Here is an 18,625-nt window from a genome sequence, read left to right on the forward strand (position 1 = left end):
TAATCGCCCTTGATTTGATCTGTTCTGAGATTTCCGCCGTGATCTTCGGCCGATTACGGATATCTTGCCTTTCCGTTATCGCACTTCACTCGAAGTCAGTCATACTCAATCTCGATTGATGCTGGCCTCAGTCTCGACGGACACCTCGATTCTTGAACTCGATACCTTGTCTTCGAGCTATAGCCCGATCCATTACGAGGCTGACCCTCGATGTGATCTCCTAGTCTCGATTAAATAACAAAATCGGACAAGCCCGATTTTAACCGTATATAAAAATAAAAGCATAGATAGGATTTAAGACACATACAATCTAGTGCACTACAATATGGAATGGCTAAGTATGAAATTATTGTTGTGAATGAATGAAGCATAATGCATCATCGTATCTTTAGTTTTCTCTGATTCAGGGTTGTATATCTGGAACGAATGACCTGCATCTTCAAGTTCAACGAACTGCACTTCTCCTTTCCACCCACTTCTCTTCACACCTTCAACAAATTGAATCAATGTTTCTCTGGAAATGTACTCATCATTTTCTGCCATAAACACCAGAAGTTTTGAGCAGCCTAATCCTGATAAACTGGGAGCATTTTTAGCAAGTGGATTAATCATTGGGCTATCAATGGCAGATAATCCTGATTCTAACGCGTTGTTTGGATGGTTGTTTCCGGTTGTATTGTATTGTATTGTTACCCCAGATACAATGTTTGTTTTGATTGTTAATATAAAAACTAATTGTATCGTATTGTTAAATCCATTGTTCTGGAACAATAAAAAACCCCATATTATGAAACAACCAAATCGGTGTGGTGGGATCGTTCCGTATTTTTCTTTCCAATTATGCCCACACTTATTATTCTATATTTCAATTTTACCCTTTATCCTATTATTTATATTATATTCACCAAACTAATAAGTACTTTGTGTCCATCTTCTTTCTGCCTGCAACTAGTCAACGACGTATCTGTCTCTTTCCAACAAAATTTTTACAGGTTTCATCTCTTTTCTTCCTTTTGTTATCAAACTTCCTCTACCTAGCGACAAAATACTTGTTAAACCCGGTTCAGCTGCTACTAAAAACAGACTTTTATAGTATATTTTCTCAACACTGCAACATGTGAGTTAGTTCTACTTTCGAGGTCAGTTTTCATAACTAAAAAACAAAATGGCGGAATTGATTAGTCAATTGAAAAGTCCATATTGTTTTATCATATTCAAAGACTCGTGTTTATCATATTCAAAGACTCGACGATGTTTGACAATTGGGATTATTATAAAGTAAGCATACAATTAATAGAAAAAAAATACTTTTTATCAGAAAGCACAAATCTTTACACAAGCAACACACAATTAATAAAAAAAAATTACCCTTCAGAATTTCTTTTTGTTGTCTGTTTGGTTTTATCCTTAGTGTATGTTATGTATCAGAGATTCACTAGCTTAACTAATTAAAATTTACATTAGGTATTCATTATTGGTTAATCGCTAGTTAAAGAAAATATTATAAGAATGTTGCTATTGAAAATAAAGTGAAAATAGCTTCTCTGGTTTCTTTGATGACATGTATTTTAGTTTTCTGCCGTGCAACTAGTCATCTCTTTTAACTAATTCCACTGTTGCTATTGTGTGTCATGTGCTTTTTGCTCATTGTTATTATGTACCATAACTGTTGGGTTTAGCTAGATACTTTGTTGGCTTTTAATTTTAGTTTACTGGAAAATTTGGGGGCAGGGAACCAAAGACGATGCTGGTTTTGATTCACTTTGTTGAATCTTTTCAGTATTTTTTCTGGTTAGTTCATCTATGATATTGGTTGATGTATCTCACTTAATTTTATTATAGATGGTTGATCGGAATAATCAAAATAATAGACAGATATTGGAACAAGTGAGCTCTTTAGCTACATATGCTGCTTGCTTAGTAGCTATTTCGTTTTGGACTTATGTACGTGAAATTGAAAATGACCGACGTACGATCACACATGATATACGACTGGAAATGAACAAGTTAGACATGGATTATTGAGTCATTTATTCTCAACTGAACTTTGTCGTAATATTATAAGAATGACCCCTTTAGCTTTTACCGATCTATGTGAGATGTTAGTTAGAGGGTAATCTTAGACCAACACTTCAAGCTACAGTTGAAGAGCAAGTTGCAAAAACACTTTACCTGTTAGCACATAATACGACGAATCGCGAGTTAGCTTTTATCTTTCGACGATCTGGGGAGTCGGTTAGTCGTCATTTTCATATTGTCTTGCAAGCGATCTTGAGGTTATATGAAAAATTTATTAAACAACCTGATGGCTCTCAAGTTCCTTCTGAAATTGCCAGCAGCCCAAAATTCTATCCATATTTTAAGGTGAACACAAATACAATTTTATTGAACTTTTAGCTAAATTCAAGGTTGATTGCATATAATTTATTATAATAATGTCAGGATTGTATTGGTGCAATTGATGACATACGTGTTAAAGTTTCACAACGTGAAGCACCTAGATACTGTAGAAGAAAAGATTATCCAACACAAAATGTATTGGCTGCATGCACATTTGATTTAAAATTCACATATGTGTTAGCTGGTTGGGAAGGGACGGCATCTGATTCAAGAATCATGAAAGAAGCGTTAAATAGACAAGACCCGCTAAAACTTCCAGAAGGTAAATATTTTATATATTTATATAGGGAAAGTTAGATGTGATGAATAAATAATTAAAGCTTTTACTTTTTATCTTTAGGAAAATACTACCTTGTTGATGCTGGATTGATGTTGAGAAGTGGACTTATTACGCCTTATCGTGGGAAGCGATATCACTTGAAAGAGTATTCAAGAAATCCACCTCGAAATCCTCGTGAATTATTTAATCTGCGACACGCATCTTTGCGTAATGCTATTGAACGAGCTTTTGGAGTTCTAAAAAAGGGACTTCCTATAATTTCTAGTTCAACTGAACCGTCATATGGTGTTGAAACCCAAAAGCTTATTATTTTTGCATGTTGTATTTTGCACAACTACTTAAGAGGTGCATATCCAAATGATGAGTTACTTGCACAAGTTGATGCGGAGCTTATGAATGATAATGATGTGCATGAAGAACCACCAAATCCTAGGAAAAGCAATGAGGAGTTTAGAAGGGGGGGAGTTGATTAGAGATGGCATAGCAGCTGACATGTGGGATACTTATCAAGTTTAATCTTCTAGGAGAGAAAAAGTCAACGAATTTTTTCGTGTTTATTTATTTGATGTTGTTTGAAAGTAATTTCGGCTATTGTTTGAATAAAATGTATTATGTACTATGCATTTATTTTATTTTATAACTCTTACAAATATTATGTCTGATTAATTTCTCATTAAATCTTATGAATATCTCTTAATTATGTAGTTATCAATATGCCGAAAAGGTCAAAGGCATCCTCAAGCGACACAAATCTTTCAGATAATATTTCTGTTTGTATTTGGTCAAATGCTATGGATGATGCCTTAATTGATGCATTCTATCATGAGCACATACTTGGAAACAGGGTTGGTGGAACTTTTACTGCACACGCGATTGACAATATAGTGAAGGAGATGCAATCAAAATTTCCAGATAAAGTTTTTACCAAGGAGAGAGTTCACAGCCGAATGAGAAATATTAAAACAAAATTTAGCAAGTGTTATGACACCTTTCAAAATGGGATGAGCGGGTTTGCATGAGCTACTAGAATACTACAAATACTACCTGATGTCACAAGTACTATTCTCAGAGACTAGTGTCACAAGTACATGAGCTACTAGAATACTACAAATAAAGTCTGAAACGAGAATCAAAATTCTCTGATACAAAGTAAACAACAATAAAGATAGGAAGGGGACATCAGGATCTGGGAACGCCGTGCAACACTACCTCACCATTGTACGCCGCTAGGACCAACACCGGGATCTGCCCAAGAAGTGCAGAAGTGTAGTATGAGTACAATTGTCACGACCCAATTCCCATACCCGGTCATGATGGCGCCTCTCGTGAAGACAAGGCCAGCCAACTAACCCCAAATCCTTTCACTAACAATTATTAAACATAAATGAATAGAAGATACAACTTAATGGCATTAGAAACTGTTAATTACTATCCGACCGGGGTATCACAAGTCACGAGCATCTAAGGAAACCTTAACACAACTACAGGCCAATAAATATATACAAGTAAAATTTCTGGAAAACAAAGACAACATCTGGTGCCGCGAATGCTGGCGGTCACCTTGCTCAGCTACAATAACAATACCTTCAATCCGCTAATAACCCGCTACCAGGTGAACGATACCTGTAACTGCACGCGAGGTGCAGGGAGTAAGTGAGTACTTCCAACTCAGTGAGTAATAAACATACATAATGGCTGAAAGTAAGAAATTCCGAAATATTACAATATAAAGCTATAATCAGCGATTCAGCATATTAAATGGTGGAACAACAACAATACCAGGACAAGTAAGACAAATAGGTAATAATGCATGAATGCAATGCAATGCAATGCACATGACCGCTGCGGCGCGCAGCCCGATCCATTTGAGTACCCGCGCTCACTGTGGGGGTTCAGACTCCGGAGGGGCTCCTACAGCCCAAGCTCAATATCATCGTAGCATTCGCTGCGGCGTGCAGCCCGATCCACACTCAGTCCAGATATATATATGCATGCAAGCCACTCGGGCACAGTCAAATTGTTCATTTTTAGTTTCAATTAGTAGGAATTATAGAGCTAAGTGTTTAAACCTTTGTTTATTTACTAAACATTTCGAGGCAGTGTCTAACTCAGGACTAATATCATGAAATATGCTAAGCATCATGGAAGCAGTGATAAGGATCCCTGAAGGATGCACATGATAGGCACAAAGCCCCAAACATTATTCATAAAATCCAAGTAGGATGATTACCAAACAATTTCTAGTCAAGAACACAGTACGAACATCAATCGGAACGGACTAGGTCACAATCCCCAGTCACAATCGACCCTGCACTCGTCATAGAGTACGTGTCTCGCCTCAATATAGCGTCACAATGTGATATACCGGGGTTTCAAACCCTCAGGTCATCATCTACATCTATTACTCACCTCAAGCCGGCCACAAGTCTAGCTCGCTATGCCTTTTCCTTTCGAATCAACCTCTTCGCACGCCGAATCTGATTAAAACCACAACGAATACATTACAATAGGCTAAAGAAACATAACCCAATCGAAAAGACTCGAAAAACACCAAAATTCACTAAGTTTGCAAAACCCGAGCCCCGGGCCTACTTCTCGAAAAATTACGAAATTTACATCACTGGATTCCTCGTCTCGCCACGAGTCTACACATACCAATTTTTACCAAAATCGGAGTTCAAATGCCCTTTCAAAATCCATTTTTACATTACAGCTTTCAAAGCCCTAGCTTGACCCGTTTTTGATGAATTTTCCACAATTTACATGTAATTTCTACCATAAACTCGAATAATTAGGCCAAGAGACTTACCTCCAATTGATTCTCAGTCAAAACCCTCGAAAATCCTCGCCCAAAGCTCTCTAAGTCGCTTAAAAATGGTGGAAACTACCTCTTGTTCGCGGATGAAATAAATCCTTTAAACCTTTCTGCCAACAGCGATTTTCGATTATGCGGTCCCGCTTCCGCTTGTGCGGGACCGCTTCTGCGGCCAAAAATCCGCTTATGCNAACATGAGCAATATCAATCAACTCAGGAAGCACGTAAATCTAATGCATATTCAGAGGTACCGACTTCTAGCAGGAATAAAAAATCTAAACATGATAATCTTGAAGGCATGGCTGATATGTTGAGAGGTGGGATGAATAATTTGGCTAATGCAATTAATCGCCTATCAACTATGCCACCTATTCCTGAGAGCGAGATATGGCAAATGGTACAAGTGTTGGAATTAGAGCCTAGTATGCACATGAAAGCTTATATATTTCTTTGCAAACATGCAGACTTGTGCCGCACACTGATTGGGTGTCCATTGGAAGACCGCAAATTTCTTTTACTGACCTTGATGTCATCACCTGGCAATTGAGTTAGACTAAATATTTTTTGTGCTTTAGCTATTGAGGATTGTATAGACTTTGACTAGATCGATATGAATTTTATATGTCATGTTGCTAGAAATTTTTATTATATTATGCACTTTAAGTTATGAATTATTTACCACATTAAAGGTCAGGAAATCAAGGTCCGTTTACTCTATTTTGATGGGCCAATCAAGAGAGATTGACTGTGGATAACTGAGTTAGAAATGAAGTTCGCATTATTCCACTTCATGAGGATTTTCAGTTTGGAATTATTTAGTTTCTTTGAGATATGGAACAATATCATCTTTTTCTTTATTTATTCGTCATTTTCAGATTTTCATGGAGTTACTTTTCTATCTGTTGAATTGTGTGGATTGAGTTCATCTAAAGGTTTACCTATTGCCAGTATTTCCTATTCCAGTTGCATCGAGGTGTGAAGTATCTCCATTTTGCAAACATTCTTCATCGTGACTTGAAGCCTGGGAACCTACTTATCAATGCTTACTGTCATTTAAAAATTTGTGACTTTGGTCTTGCACGTACAAGCAATGGCAAGGGCCAATTCATGACTGAGTATGTTGTTACGTGCTAGTATAGAGCACGGGAGCTCCTGCTCTACTGTGACAACTATGGAACTTCCATTGATGTATGGTCTGTTGGTTGCATTTTTGCTGAACTCCTTGGAAGTAGTTCTGTGAGCTTCAGCTTGTCACTTTCAAGACACGGACCATGAAACGTTGTTGTGTAGATTATATTAGAGCTATTTGTAATTTTATACTATCAAATATTTTCTGTCTTTTAATAATGTTAGGAGTTATATTGCATCAATATCCTTGAACTAAAAAAAAGTAATGGTTTCTCATTTGGATGTGAAAATAAAATGGAGAATGTTATTCACATGAATACTTGTTTTAGTATGTTCGTACATTTATTTTTTCTATAAGTATATCTTGTTTAAAATAATTGAGGATATTTTAGTAAACTTAGCGGTAGAGTACTGTCAAACCAAACAATAAAGATGTTATTTAACAACAGCAAATGATACAGTCTATCCAAACGTTGTATCCATCAAAACGATACAATACAGTACAGTATAATACAATACAATACATTATAAAACGATTTGAAACAATGATCCAAACATAGTGTAATTGCGGACAGATGTTGATCCAAATTTTATAAGGTATACCCTCTCGATCAATATTATTTTCAATCAAGAAGTAAGGGAAAGGAAGAACTGAACCACATATATATTTTCGCACCGCAATTTAAACTTTCTCTACCAGCTCTCATTGTCATGGTAGAAGCTATATTGCCACCAGCACTCTCCCCAGCTAAGAAAACTCTACTAAAATCAAAGTGCAGTCCAACAATCTTGGTAGATCGAGGGGACATCATTCTCTGGGGCTAACACGTAATCTATGGAGATGACAATGGAATTTATTTGAGAAGCCAAGAGGTTGGCGTAACGGTGAGTCCAATTAGAGAAAACGGATTCGATAACAAGTCCTCTGCCATGGTAATAGATTAAGCAGGGAAGTTTTTGATCGACAGAGATGTTCTTTGGCAGATAGAGCCTAGTGGAGACAACAGGGGATCGGATATAGTGATGTCTTTTGAGGAGACACCGGTTGTTGGGTCTAACGGTGACGGCGGAACGAGGTGTGTACCAAATACGTTAGAGAAACGCTCAATTCGGCCGTCTTTATAGACACGAAAGAAAGGATAGACATCTGCGACAAGGCCAATGTTGTCGGAATCCATATGCTAACTAATAAACCCTGTTGTGAGGCTTATGAATTCAACAACTTTTGCTTTAGTTAGAAACTGTGCAGTCACTGATTTCGGATTTATATTATGCAAAAGTTGGTGGACTTTCTCGATCTCTTGTTGTAAGTATTGAAAGCAACTGCTCAACCGTGACACGACCTCGGCCTCGGCCACTGCCCCTAGTCATAGCTTCCACAGGGGGCTCTGGCTCCTGTCCAGCGGTAGATGTGGTGCGAGTTCTTGCCATCTGCGAGAGAACAAGAATAGAATGGTTCAATCATCGATGATAGAATAAAATCACACGACAGATAAGAATAGAAGTGAAATTATTCCAGAACTTCATAGCCTCTGGAAGATAGGTACAGACGTCTCTCTATCAATCCTTACGACTTTACTAAGCTTGCTCGTGACTTGTGAGACCTAAGCAACCTAGTGCTCTGATACCAACTGTCACATCCCAGAATTACCACCCTCGGCATCGTGATGGCGCCCAACATTTCACTTGCTAGGCAAGCCAACATTAGGATAATCTTAAACCATTTTTATTCAAATCAATCTTAAATGATGTCAATTTATGAAAATAGCTGTGATAAAATTGAAATAAAGTGTGGAAAGCCATAATAACTGAATAACTAAATACAACGCCGAATCTGGTGTCACAAGTGCATGTGCTACTAGAATAATACACATAAAGGTCTGAATGAAAATAATGTTGTTAGAAAGAAAATACACAACCAAGATAAAGTAGAAGGGGACTTTAGGGCTGCGAACGTCGGGCAGATGTACCTCAAGTCTCCATCCAATAGTCAACCCGAGCAAATTACTGGTTGCCGCTGCGACCGACTCCAAAATCTGCACAAGAAGTGCATAGTGTAGTATGAGTACAACTGACACCATGTACTCTGTAAGTGTCAACCCTAACCTCGACGAATGAGTGACGAGGCTAAGGTGGTCACTTACAATAACCTGTACGCTATATAAAATAATGACAGGGAAAGGAACATACGGGAAAATAAAGCAGTTAACTCACGAAAATAACTCAATCATCAAAATCCAGTAAATACAGAAATACAAATCCTCAGAGTCTCGTACGAAAGTACCGAAAAAAACACAATTCAACCAGGAATACAAAACACATAAATTGCGGCAGGCAACCCGATCCCACCGTACAACACTATCCTCCCTTATTCCACCATATAAATATCAGTAATAATACGTAAATATATGTTGCGGCGTGATCTGATCCTACCATACAATTAGAATTAATATTATAATTCACCCTTATTTCACCATATCAATCCATCCTTATGTCACTTGTTGCGGCGCGCAACCCGATCCTACCGTATCAATATAAATTCACCCTTATTCCATCTGTTGTGGCGTGCAGCCCGATCCATACAAAAATCAACAAGCGCAATCAATTTAACAACTCAAATCACAAAAATTTCTACGATTTACGAATATGGAAGCTACAAATGAAGAAGGGAGTTTCGTACCAAATTATGAAGGGCTACAATTAACACTGGGAAACAAGACAAGTCATATATATGGCAGTTAAAGGGTGCAAGTAAGACAATTAAGGCAATTATCAATTAAGCATAGAAACATGGAAGAAATTTACATTTTCTAATGCAAGAATAATAAATGAAAAGTAGCAAGTTAAGGCAAAGTAAGAAATTAAGGCATGTAACAATCAAGACATGGAATAATATAATTAATGAAATACGGGTAGACATGAAAACAAGTAATTGGCAGTGTATATACACTTATCACCTCGCATATACGCCGCTACATATAAAATTCACATAGCACATGCTTCAAGGGTCCCTATTCCCTCAAGTCTAGGTTAGACACAAACTTACCTCACCCTATAATCAATTCAATATTATAATAATCCCTTGCCTCGCAAATTGCCCTGCGAACGCCTCGAATCTAGACACAAACAATTCAATATACTCAACACAAGATATATGAATCAACTCCATATGAAAATGCTACGTTTCCAAATCAAAATCCAAAAGGTCAACTCAAAATTCAACGTGGGACCCACACTTCGGAACCCGAAAAATTTTTACAAAGTCCGAACACCCATTCCGGTACAAGTCCAACCATACAAAAATTATCGATCTCCGATATCGAATCGCCCATCAAATATTCATTTTTCATCTTTAGAAAATTTTACAAAAATCTCATTTTCATCTATTTACTTCACTAATTAATGATGTAAATAAAAATAGATTCATAAAAGATAGTTAAAATCGAGTTAGAATCACTTACCCCAATGATTTCTTTGAAAAACTATCGTAAAATCACCACAAACCGAGCTTCTAGGTCCAAAAAGGAAATTTTTTATGAAACCCTCATTTATATGTGTCACGACCCTAAAACCGACCCGGTCATGATGGCGCGTATCGTGAAACTAGGCCAGTTGACACAACTCCCGAATTAACGATTTATCAATAAAACTCATCCTTATACCATTTATTAATCAACAAAATACCATTTATTAACCAACAATCTCATGATGTAAGTCTAAATGAATTGTGCAAAATAAATACACAAGCCTGACATCGGGGTGTCACTAGTCATGAGCATCTACTCCAACTGTCTAACAATATAAAGACCAACATGGCCGGGAAAATCACAAGAATACATATGGAAGAATAAAGAGGGAGAGAAGCAGGGCTGCGAACGCCAGGCAGCTACCTTGCTAACTCCGATGAACCTACCACCGAGCTCAGAAATACCTGAATCTGCACACAAGGTGCAAGGAGTAATGTGAGCACGCCAATCCAGTAAGTAATAAAAGTAAATAACGACTGAGCAATAAGAAATCACGTAAACCACTTCATAGCACCACAAGGGTACAGTATGTTTCCAAAACAGGATACCAATCAAATCATCTTGTTAAAAATCTGATTTTAGTAAAAATCCTTTGTAAAATGTCTTTCTAACAGTTCAGTAGAGGTTTAGCGTAGTTCATAGTGAAAATGATAAAAATCATAATCGGCCTCTCGGGCAAAAACGCAGTTCATATACAGCCCCTCGGGAAAAACATAACGCATACACTTCTCAAAACAGGAAAAATGCCAGAGGAAATGACAAAGCCAAATCAGTGATTAAATTCCGAACATCTCGTAAAAAATCCAGTTTCAATGAAATTCGTTCAAAACATTTGTTTAACATTTTCTATAGAGTCTCAGTATAAAGATGAGTGAAATCGGTAATTTAATTCAACATATTCAATATAGACTCACTCTAAGGAGAAGTGAAATCAGTAATTTCATAAAAACAAGCCCCTCGGGCAAAGCATCACTCATATATATATAGCCCCTCGGGCAAGCCTCTCAGTCACTCAAGACTCAACTCTCATCAATCGGCGCTCACACTCAGCACTCACGCTCAACATGTACCTTATAATAACTGCTGCGGCGTGCAGCCCGATCCATATATCGCTGCGGCGTGCAGCCCAATCCATATATATAGTCGACCGCGCTCACTGGGGGTGTGTTGACTCTGGAGGGGCTCCTACAGCCCAAGCGCAATATCGCTGCGGCGTGCAGCCCGATCCAATATATCGCTGCGGCATGCAGCCCGATCCATATACATATCAATAGCGGCGTGCAGCCCGATCCATAAATATATATAATATCGCTGCGGCATGCAGCCCGATCCATAAATATAGATATAACTATATATATAATCCTCACCACCAGGCCCTCGGCCTCTCTCAGTCATCAACCTCACAATCAGACCCTCGTTCACTCTCAGTCATCAGCCTCACAAGCCACTCGGGCTATCAGTAGAACAGGATGCTCAGCCCAAACAACTTCCATATATTTAAAACAGAGTATTAAAACTAAATAAAAAGTAAACAGGTAAAAATCATGACTGAGGATATGCTTTCAAATCAAACAGTGCGAGGAAATAGTAGCAAAAAGCCCCTAAGGGTCCAAACGGTTGGCACAAGGCCCAGATATGGCATTCAACCCAAAACATAGTAATATTTTCCAGAACACAATGATATCAAACAATTTACAATCAAATACGCGACTTAACTGCCGCACGGAACGGACCAAGTCACAATCCCCAACAGTGCACGACCCCACGCTCGTCATCTAGCATGTGTGTCACCTCAAAGTAGCACAACGATGTGAAATCCGTGGTTTCATACCCTCAGGACAATATTTACAATCATTACTTACCTCGATCCGGACAAACACCAACACCGTGATGCCCTTGCCGCTCGACTCGGCCTCAAATCACCTCAAATCTATCCAAAATCAGAATCATAACATCAATACATGCCAAAGGGACAAGGCCCACGCGAAAATTATCAAATTAAACTCAAATTCCCGAAATTGGCCAAACCCGGCCCCCGGGCCCATGTCTTGGAATCCAATAAAAATCACATCAATAGAATCATTATCCTCCCACGAGTCTATACATATTAAGAACATCAAAATCGGACCCAAAACGGCCCCTTAAATCCCTAATCAAAGTCTCAAGTTCCAAGCCCTAAATTCCCAATTCTTTCTCCAATTTTCCCAAAAATTTCATGATTAAACAATGGAATAATCACCATAAACACAAGATACAAGCCCAGGTAGCTTACCTCTCTGAAACCACTTGTTTCCCTCTTGAAATCACAACTTCTAGCTCTAAACTCGACAAAAAATGATGGAAGAATGACCAAAATTCGCGAAGGAATGCTTATATAGTTTCTGCCCAGGGATTCCGCACCTGCGATCCCAGCTTCTGTGGAAAAATGTCCGCTTCTGCGGATTTCACTTGCCTCACCAGGTCTCGCATCTGCGGCCGCTTCACCGCTTCTGCGGCATCGCATATGCGGTTTTCCAAGTTGCACCTGCGATCCTACACGCACCTGCGCCTCTCTTCCGCTCCTGCGGAGCTCGCACCTGCAATTCCCAATCCGCAGGTGCGGATATGACAGAAGCAGCAATACCAGCTGCAATTTCCCAAGTTCAAACTCTCCGAAAACTACCCGAAATCATCCCGAGGCCCCCGGGACCTCAACCAAAAATACGAACAAGTCTTATACCACTATTTAAAGTTGTACCAACCTTAGGAACAGCTAAAACATCATCGAAACATCGAATCAACCATGGATTCAAGCCTAAGAACTCTAAAACTTTCGAATTCTGCTTTTGATCAAAAAGTCTATCAAACCTCGTCCGAATGACCTGAAATTTTGCACACACGTGACAAATGACACAACGGAGCTACTCCAACTTCCGGAATTCCTTTCTGACCCCTATAACAAAATCTCACCTATCAACCGGAAAACGCCAAAATTCCAATTTCGCCAATTCAAGCCTAAATATACTCCGGACCTCCAAAACGCGTTCCGATCACGCCCCTAAGTCCCAAATCACCTAAAGGAGCTAGCCAAATCATAAAAATCCAAATCCGAGATCATATACTAAAAAGTCAAAACTTGGTCAAACCTTTCAAATTTAAAGCTTCAACTGAGAATAGTTCTTCCAAATCTGTTCCGATTATCCTAAAAACCAAAACCAACGATTTACATAAGGCATAAAGCATCATACGGGGCTAGCCTTGCCCTATAACTGGCGAGCAAAGTCCAAAATCTCAAAACGACCTGTCGGGTCGTTACATCCTCCCCCACTTAAACATACGTTCGTCCTCAAACGTGCCCAGAGTTGTTCCGAAAACCATCAAATCACTGTATAACCTTACCATGAACACACCTGGGGGTGATCCCACGTCACCCTATCCCATATAGGTCTGATAGCACAACATAACTAAAATTTCACAATCCATCCTAGCCCATAAACCTTAGAACCAAATTTCCATTTTCAAAATTATCTATAATATCAGAATCTCACCTCTATACGCTGGATAAGTCCGAACACGCTGTAGAGAGCCTAACCACAACTCAAGATGAAAAATCACATAATATATGACACAACTCAAACACCAATAGTGATAACTTGTAATCGCAGCAGTTGCTCATACAACTCAATACCGGTAATAAACCTCTTATGAATTGAAGCTTCACTCCAACGCTTTCACACACTGCCAAAGGTGAATAAAAGACGCAAAGATCATAACCATTCCTCAGATCAACCAGATATGGAGTTCCCTAACCTTCCGCAATGACTGAAATAAATTTCTAGGCCGAATCCTGATATTATCCTTCCAACATGCTAAAATCGAATCCGATAGTATTCATTCTAGATCCCAACGACCTCATCTCATTCAATATGGCCACTCTAGTGACATGACACATCGATACAGTCTCAAGCCACAACCCGTGCACCAATAAGCAACAGTCCAAATGTACTCAAATCATGGAAAATGAATCAAATGAGAGAGCTGTACCGCAAGCTCACCAGTACCATCACAACACGATGCTAAGAACCCATCGCACACTATTGCACCAGAACACACGAATCTAACCCGAATGATCATACTTACACAACTTCGCTATAACGCAGTACCCCTTTCAAGCGCTGGTCTACTTCATATACCTCGAGCCACCCTGCTCAAAATCCATAACCATTCGGAATCCAACATCAAGGACCCAGAGTGCATTACCATAACCACGGAGAAGCGAATGACATAACACCATACAACCCGAAAGAACATAACCAATACGTAATCACTCACGCAACACCCAATACCCGTCTCACTCACATTCTGCTATAAAGCCCAAATGGGATTGCACCATATGTGCATATGACCAATGAATCATCACTCCTCATAAAAAAGAAGAGTAACATCATAGATCACTCCAGAACACGAACAAGCTCAACAACAATCGACTAGCACATCTGTCAACAATAATAGTTCTGAGTCAACATATCCGACTCGATGTAGAACGCGCATCCATATTGGTCTACGAATGGACCCCCAAATCAACTCTAGTCACTCACAACAGATACACAACTCTCCGAAAAGTTCACAATGACTGAATCATAGCACATACTACCATCCGACCACATCTCCACAGTCCACAACTATGAAACCATCTACTCGCACAAACTCTCAGTCTCCAAATACATTAGGATATTTGAGTCACCATTTCTGGTCTCAACTCCACCTCCTAAATAACCATACTTCTCTGATTGCACGGTCATCCTACAAGGAATACTCCTAAAATTTTCCTGTGCCACAAGGAAAAAATCTGAACTCCAGCGATCGATCAAACAAGCGAGTACCGCAATACCAAGGAAGTATCCATAACTCAAACACATCGCCCTTTCTGAATGTATACCCCCATCTAACCACACCAAACAACGGCCTTATTTATCTAGTCACCTGAAATTGTCCCTGCTGCCTAAGAATTTATGACCTTCCTTTCAGAACTTAACTGTGATCTCACACATGCAAATCTCAATCCTACACAACATACCATATATACCATACCATCCTAGGATGAACGTAAGAAATTTATATCCATTCCGAGCCACAAGCAACTACGTGCATAACTAGCCAAGAAATCTCCATTTGATCCCATCTAGAAGAAAATCACTATACATCTTATGCTCCTCACGCCGGTAGAAAATATACATCTCTATACGTAGTATAAACCATCAAGAACTCTCTGAATTCCCATTGCACAAAAGTAAACCATCAGGACTGAATCCTTCTAACTCAACCAAGCTACGCAGGCCACTAAAGCCCAAGAGCATTGCCGCGAAACACCTGTAGAAGTTCATTACCTCGTAAGCACTCAAGGAACTAGTCATATCCTTACCATGCCGACCCGGCCTACTACCAAGCTATCCCATCTATCCAAGTTCCTTTTGTTTTACCTTCAACTTGATACTTCTTCTCGCTATAACACCATAATCCTCGACAGAGACTCGCCACACGAGGACCGAGCAAAAGCCACACTGTCTAAGGTTAATAAGCCGCTGAATACTCTTCTTGAATATTACCAAGAGCACCACATTCAAAATACCTACCCTAAAGGGACTTCCTGCGAATCCCAAGCCATTACCTTTACCTTCTTGATACTGATATATAGAATCCCTCGATGATATAGAAATACCACAAGTCTTGACACCCTCCAATGCAAGACTCAGTTTCTAGCCAAATATACAACTCGAAAATCTCCAACTATTACATGTAAAATCTTGAACCCATTAGAACTATTCTTGAGAGTCATCCACTCTACTCAAACCGCAATTAGACCGATCAAACGGACCGGACGACCTGCACCCTAGTAGCATTCTGACACCGCAGAATGTAACCTCACCTTAAAGCAACCAAGCAACTTCCTGTTCTATGCACCGCACATCCTTTACCGATAACAACTCAAGTCATTCCACGATTCTCATACATCCATAAAGCATAACATAACCTTTATTGAAATTTCCTTTACTCGAGCCATCCTCGGTCTCAACTTCCATAAGCCCTAACTGATTCACCGATACGCCTCAAACTGGAACCATCATAGCACATAACCACGCAATCAACTAATCAATAGCAGACTCCCCCACTTGGCTCGAAGCCATAGATCAAAACACACAATAACTCATAATGAATATACTCTATTACTTCCATAATACCATAGTGAGATTAAACTTAATCCTTCATAAGCTCGGGCAACACAGCCCACCTAGTACTTCAAATCTCCTGCAAATCTCGCGTTCACCCTCGTGACAGTCAAGCCCACTCTTTTAAGCGACCCAAATCTATATTGCAACACATATACTTCACTGGTAAAGGAGATCTTCCAACAACAACATAAGGATCACACAAACTTCAGAACACTCCGCAGAAGATAACCCACCTGCTTCGCCTTAAACTAACACCTCTTTATACCCTTCCACCGTCATAAACATTACGCAGTCATTTAATCTTCCTGAGTCTGAACTCATATCACAACGTGAAATCTACTTCACTTCCCAACTAGGCAACATGGAAAGATTCTTTATCACACCCACAACTCGGTGCACACATCCAATCACGATGGAAATCAAACACTAAATAGTTCTTGCTGCCCCAAAGCAGACCCTTCTCGTCTCATTCCATTCATATGAACACATCTCGCAGTCACATCACACTCGTCACGTAACTATCCAGCCATCACTTCCACTAATAGGAACACTATCAGATATATAAGTCCAAAAGCATGTGCTCACACAATCAGCACCTCAGTGCTCAAGCTACAACCAAAGTCCGGCCTCAAGTCCTCCAGACTGGCCCAATATCAACACACATAAATCACATCTCGCCCCCGATCAAGGAATCACAAGCCGTAGATGCACCTCTGGTACTGAGCGCTCATGTGCGCATACGAATGCGTGGAAGAAATTCAAAGAGTTACCTTTCAAGCTGAATCAAAGACGCACGATAAGAATTCAAGAATGTAAAGTTTTTCCTAAAGGTATTGTAGCCTCCCGAGGATAAGTACAGAAGTCTCCGTACCGATCCGCGAGACTCTACTAAACCTGCTCATGACTCGTGAGACCTATGTAGCCTAGGCTCTGATACCAACTTGTCACGACCCTAAAACCGACACGGTCATGATGGCGCCTATCGTGAAACTAGGCCAGCCGACACAACTCCCGAATTAACCATTTATCAATAAAAGTCATCTTTATACCATTTATTAATCAACAAAATACCATTTATTAACTAAAATCTCATGATGTAAGTCTAAATCAATAGTGCGGAATAAATACACAAGCCCGACATCGGGGTGTCACTAGTCATGAGCATCTACTCCAACTGTCTAACAACATAAAGACCACATGGCCGGGAAAATCACAAGAATACATATGGAAGAATAAGCAGGGAGAGAAGCAGGGCTGCGAACACCAGGCAGCTACCTTGCTAACTTCGATGAACCTGCCATCGAGCTCAGAAATACCAGAATCTGCACACAAGGTGCAGGGAGTAATGTAAGTACACCAACCCAGTAAGTAATAAAAGTAAATAATAATTTAGCAATAAGAAATCACGTAAACCACGTCATAGCACCACGAGGGTACTGTATGTTTCCAAAACAGGATACCAATCAAATCATCTCGTTAAAACTCCGATTTCAGTAAAAATCCTTTGAAAAATGTCTTTCTAACAGTTCAGTAGAGGTTCAGCGTAGTTCATAGTGAAAGTGATAAAAATCATAATCGGCCTCTCGGGAAAAAACGTAGTTCGTATACAGCCCCTCGGGAAAAACATAAAGCATATACCTCTCAAAACAGGAAAAATGCCAGAGGAAATGACAAAGCCAAATCAGTGATTAAATTCCGAACATCTCGTAAAAACTCCAGTTTCAATGAAAACCGTTCAAAACATTTGTTAACATTTTCTATAGAGGCTCAGTATAAAGATGAGTGAAATCGGTAATTTAATTCAACATATTCAATATAGACTCACTTTAAGGAGAAGTGAAATCAGTAATTTCATAAAAACAAGCCCCGCGGGCAAAGTATCACTCATATATATATAGCCCCTCGGGCAAGCCTCTTAGTTACTCGAGACTCTACTCCTATCAATCAGTGCTCACACTCAGCACTCACGCTAAACAGGTACCTTATAATAACCATTGCGGCGTGCAGCCCGATCCATATATCGGTGCGGCGCGCAGCCCGATCCATATATATAGTCGAGCGCGCTCACTGGGGGTGTACAGACTCCGAAGGGGCTCCTACAGCCCAAGCGCTATATCGTTGTGGCGTGCAGCCCGATCCAATATATCGCTACGGCGTGCAGCCCGATCCATATACATATCAATATTGTCGCGGCGTGCAGCCCGATCCATAAATATATATAATATCGCTGCGGCGTGTAGCCCGATCCATATATATATATATATAT

At 39.6% G+C, this 18,625-nt stretch overlaps 1 pseudogene; it reads right to left on the reverse strand.

Annotated features, from left to right (window-relative positions):
- Positions 1 to 270: 270 nt before the first annotated feature.
- On the reverse strand, positions 271 to 7,833 carry LOC109219899 (annotated as a pseudogene).
- Positions 7,834 to 18,625: the final 10,792 nt, after the last annotated feature.

This window comes from Nicotiana attenuata, unplaced genomic scaffold, assembly GCF_001879085.1.
Source record: "Nicotiana attenuata strain UT unplaced genomic scaffold, NIATTr2, whole genome shotgun sequence".
NCBI classification, from domain to species: domain Eukaryota; kingdom Viridiplantae; phylum Streptophyta; class Magnoliopsida; order Solanales; family Solanaceae; genus Nicotiana; species Nicotiana attenuata.